Source organism: Bubalus kerabau, chromosome 21, assembly GCF_029407905.1.
Source record: "Bubalus kerabau isolate K-KA32 ecotype Philippines breed swamp buffalo chromosome 21, PCC_UOA_SB_1v2, whole genome shotgun sequence".
NCBI lineage: Eukaryota > Metazoa > Chordata > Mammalia > Artiodactyla > Bovidae > Bubalus > Bubalus kerabau.
In genome coordinates this window covers 39,402,093-39,407,408 of record NC_073644.1, presented here as the reverse complement: position 1 = coordinate 39,407,408, position 5,316 = coordinate 39,402,093, and the positions used below count along the sequence as shown (strand labels likewise).

At 39.2% G+C, this 5,316-nt stretch overlaps 1 non-coding gene across 1 annotated transcript; it reads left to right on the top strand.

Moving 5' to 3' along the window:
- The first annotated feature begins 5,038 nt into the window (after nt 1-5,038).
- Nucleotides 5,039-5,110, top strand: TRNAC-GCA (transfer RNA cysteine (anticodon GCA)). Its single transcript has one exon. It is a non-coding gene; the product is annotated as a tRNA-Cys (tRNA).
- The last annotated feature ends 206 nt before the right edge of the window (nt 5,111-5,316 follow it).

The following is a 5,316-nucleotide window of genomic DNA, read 5'->3' as shown; positions in this document are numbered from 1 at the left end:
TCCTTCCCTTTTCAAAAGTCAATTCATGTTTTTATTTGTTTTGTTTTCCTATTGATTTTCATACATAATGAAGATATAATCAACTTGTCTCATTTCCTAAGATATCTAGAGAGCCTGGAACAGTGCCTGCTACTTATTAAATAAATATTGACAGTTTGATGCCTAGAAAGCACTGTGGTTCCATTTCCATTTTATGAGCAAAGAGATTGATGCTCTATTGAGTGGAAGGATTGACATGCAAGACCTCACATGAGAAAAAGAAAGAATAAACATACATCCCCTTAGGTTTCATGAATCAGTATTTTGGGCTTCTCTGGTGGTTTAGATCATAAAGAATCAGTCTGCAGTGCAGGAAACCTGGGTTCGATCCCCAGGTCAAGAAGTTCAGTTCAGTTCAGTTGCTCAGTCGTGTCCGACTCTTTGTGAACCATGGACTGCAGCACTCCAGGCCTCCCTGTCCATCACCAACTCCGAGAGTTTACTCAAATTTATGTCCATTGAGTTGGTGATGCCATACAACCATCTCATCCTCTGTCGTCCCCTTTTCCTCCTGCCTTCAATCTTTCCCAGCATCAGTGGTTTTTCAAATGAGTCAGTTCTTTGCATCAGGCGGCCAAAGTATTGGAGTTTCAGTTTCAGCATCAGTCCTTCCAATGAATATTCAGGACTTATTTCCTTTAGGGTGGACTGGTTGGATCTCCTTGCAGTCCCAGGGACTCTCAAGAGTCTTCTCCAACATCACAGTTCAAAAGCATCAGTTCTTTGGCACTCAGCTTTCTTTATAGCCCAGCTTTCAATCCATACATGGCAACTGGAAAAACCATAGCTTTGACTAGATGGACCTTTGTTGGTAAAGTAATAATGTCTCTGCTTTTTAATATGCTGTCTAGGTTGATCATAACTTTTCTTCCAAGGAGCAAGCATCTTTTAATTTCATGGCTGCAGTCACCATCAGCAGTGATTTTGGAGCCTAAACAAATAAAGTCTGTCACTGTTTCCATTGTTTCCCCGTCTATTTGCCATGAAGTGATGGGACCAGATGCTATGATCTTAGTTTTCTGAATGCTGAGTTTTAAGCCAACTTTTTCACTCTCCTCTTTCACTTTCATCAAGAGGCTCTTTAGTTCTTCTTTGCTTTCTGCCGTAAAGGTGGTGTCATCTGTATATTTGAAGTTATTGATATTTCTTCTGGCCATCTTGATTACAGCTTGTTCTTCATCCACCCAGCATTCCTCATGATGTATTCTGCATATAAGTTAAATAAGCAGGGTGACAATATACATCCTTGATGTACTCCTTTCCTGATTGGGAACCAGTCTGTTGTTCCATGTCCAGTTCTAACTGTTGCTTCTGGAAAAGGGAATGGTTACCCACTTCAATATTCTTGCCTAGAGAATACCAGGGACAGAGGAGCCTGGTAGGCTACAGTCCATGGGGTCGCAAAGAATCAGACACAATTGAGTGACTAACGCTTTCCCTTTCAGTTATTTGTATTTTACACCAGCCTTTAAAAATACAGAATAACAAAAGAATCAAATATTTTAATCATTCATCAAGCCCTTTTTACATGTGAGGAAACTGAAACTAATTAAAGTATATGCCCTGTAAAACCAACTAGCAAATGCTATGATTGCTTCCAACTCATGCCTAGGAAATTAAATATAATATTTTCTCTTTGTTAACTAAGTTGTTCCTTTCCCTACTCCCCTTTGGCTACACTAGGTCTTAGTTGCTACATGTGGGATCTTTTTTTTTTTTTCCCCCCAGAATAGGGATCAAACTCAGGCTTCCTGCATTGGAATCACAGAGTGTTGGCCACTAGACCACCAGGGAAGTCCCAAGTTGTTCTTTTTTTGTTTAAAAATAAAATTGAAATAAAGTAAGCCAGGGGTGCTGATCTGTGACAAAGGTAGGTGATCTGTCCTATGGGATCACTGGTGAATATCACATTCCCAAAATTCTAGTGCTAATGATTTCTGTGATTTGACTCCACTCGCTGTGGCAAACGTTTAGTGTTTGTAAAAAGAAGAGCAAGAAGGAAATAGAACATTTTCCATGTAATTTTCCATTTGTGTACTCTGACTTCATTAAAATTGCATACTGATCCAATCCCTTGGTTTTGCTAATAGCTCCACAGAGGGATAGTCATTACTAGGGCAGGAGCACCACAATCCATTTTCTCTGATCATTGTTTTGTGATATTGCTAATTTGACAGCTCCTGCTGAACATGGGCTCATTATTTTGTGTCATTGTTTTGGCAAAAGGAATATCAGATGTGCAGCAAAGTAACTTAGAAAGATGATGATAGGTTAGAAGAAAGAGTAGTTTTTCTTCAGACATGGGAGAGAAGAGCCAAATTGAAATGGTAAGGAATGAACTACTTGACCCCTATAAGATACCTTCTCCTTCAAGGCTCAAATCCTCTGCAACTTTTTTTGTGAATTCACATGGTTAGATAGCATTACTAACTCAATGGACACGAATTTGAGCAATCTCCAAGAGACAGTGTAGGACAGAGGAGCCTGGCGTGTTGCAGTCCATGGGGTCAGTACGAGTCAGACACAACTTAGCAACTGAACAACAACAAACTAAACCTCAATGCAACAAGGTGGATATGCCCACTTTCTTTTCTGTGCTCTAGGGTCTATCTATTTATCTATCTATCGTCTTCTATCTATATTTATCTATGTACACATACTTCTAGAATTTCACATTGTTGTTCATTCACTAAATCGTAAATCTGACACATATGATGCTTGTTTTATATACATGTACCTCTAGACCTTGTTTTTGTCATCTAATTGCTTTCAGGGAAAAACAAAGAAACAAAAAAGCTCCTGCCTGCCTCTCTAACCTCAATTTGCTGCATTACTCCTTGCACTCTACCCTGAAGCCGTACTTTACTTATTTAAGGTTCTCAAACTTGCCACATACTCTCCCAACATCAGAGCCCTACAGTTCTCCCCACTCTTCATGATCAAGCAGCTATTTTTACTCCCCTCCACTTTTTTTCCTTCCTCCCCATCTCAGCCTGTATTAATTTTTTTAAAAATACATATCTGCTTAAAATAATTTATCAAAAGAACTTTTGTCATATCTCACCCCATTTACCCAAGTTTAAGTCTCCTACAGAATTCTTCTTTATATCATTTATCACATTGTAACTCCATGCTTAATGTCTGGTATCCACTGGATTTGGACTTTAGGGGATTAGTTTCCTTCACCTCTGTCTCCCTAATAACTCTCTATTGACTGACACATAGCGGTCCCCATTAAATATTTGTGGAATCAATGAATAAACACGGCATGTTTTTTTAAACTGTGTACCTCTATTTTGTTTGATTCTTCGACTTTGAATGACCTTCCTCTGTATTTTCCTTACTTGCTCTTTATGATCCAGTTCTGGTTTCATTTCTCCCAGAGGTCTTTCATAACCTCCTTTCCCCTCCATGTTCTCTCCTATCTCAGTGTATTCCTCTTTTCTGTGTTCCCAGAGGACACTGTACAAACAGTTCTCCTAAGCCCCTGCCACACAGGAGTGCAGCCCTAAGTCAACATATACTCCTTGCAGAACTCTGATACCTCATGAACCGTAGATCATATTTGCTTTTTCTCCATTATATGACTAGAAAAAAATGTACCATACTGGAACTTAACACAGATGCCCCAAAATATAGTTGAAAGTTTAAAAAGATATTTGAATCATAATAGAGATATTTGGATTATAATGGATTAAAAAGATTATCATAGAGATTAATATAAGCTTTAATGTTCCACTCAACATTAAAGCTTGCCATAATCATCCACAGAACAGAACTAAGGGGAAAAAGGGCTTCCCCACTGTCTCAGTGGTAAAGAATCTGCCTGCAATGCAGGAGTTGCAGGAGTCATGGATTCGATCCCTGAGTCAGGAAGATCCCCTGAAGGAGGGCACGGAAACCCACTCCAGCATTCTTGCCAGGAGAATTCCATGGACAGAGGAGCCTGGAGAGTTCATGGGATTGCAAAGAGTCAAACCTGACTGTAGCAACTGAGCACAAGGGGAAAAAGACATGTGATGAATAATGTAGATTTACAGTGAGGTTTTATGGTTTTTCTTATAAACACTTTGTGGAAATAGTTGACTTTTTCTTCTTTCTCATTATTGTTTGCCCATTTGAGCTTTCTTGAGATATTTATCACTATAGGTTTTTTTTTAATAAAGTATAACTAAAATATCCCTGAAGAGTTATATATGTGAAATTAGATTTTGAGGATAAGTTGTTGTCAGTCCTTGTCACCTTATAAATGGTCTACTGAATGTAAATATCTCACCCTGTGCTTAACACTTTTCCGTCTGCTTTGAAGATGCTAGTGCATGCCATGTTCATTGCCTAGGAGAGGAGGCCATTTTCTAGCTGGCTTAGCTTGTCCTAAATACAGTCAATTTTGTTTATTTCATGTTATGAGAAGAACTCCAAGGCACAGTTTAGTGGTAGGAAGAAAGAAAATGAGGTGAAGGCAGTACCTGTCAGTAGAAAAACAACTGCTGACAACTTTTGATCAAAGTACAATCACCGTAGCAGATTTATTTTTTGCTGCCACCAAGAATATATGCTTCTAAGGTGATGTATGCCAAGTGAAACACTACCATGAGAGGGTCAGGGAAAGAGCTCACTTAGCAAGAATGTGTGATTAATTTGTCTCCTAAATTTATGAGACAGTGCAGTCGAGCCAGTTTGGAAATAGCAACAGGGCGATTACAAGTGACTGGGTAAACAATGTATTAACTGTGGGTGGAATTTAATCTCTTCATATGTTCTAAAAATTCCAGTTTTTGAAAGAAGTCCATGGACAAAGAAAGGGTGGATATTATCGTCATAAGGACTCCTGCAAGGAAGGAAGGGTGGAGTGGGGGCATCTGGTCCTGAAACACTGATGTTTCCATCCTTACATTTCTAATAAGTAGGCAGTCTTCCAGGTATTTTGGGATATGAAGTCAGAAATTTGATTTCCTTATTTATGAAATTATAAAATATTTAATGAGAAGTGTCTGCTTCCCTGGTGGCTCAGAGGTTAAAGCGTCTGCCTGCAATGCAGGAGACCTAGGTTCAATCCCTGGGTTGGGAAGATCCCCTAGAGAAGGAAATGGCACCTCACTCCAGTATTCTTGCCTGAGAATCCCATGGACGGAGGAGCTTGGTAGGCTATAGTCCACCGGGTTGCAAAGAGTTGGACACGACTGAGCGACTTCACTTTGTCCCTTTTGTTTGTCTGTTGATGCATCTTTCTGACAACTTTAAAATAAAAATAGCTACTGTATATTGAACACATAT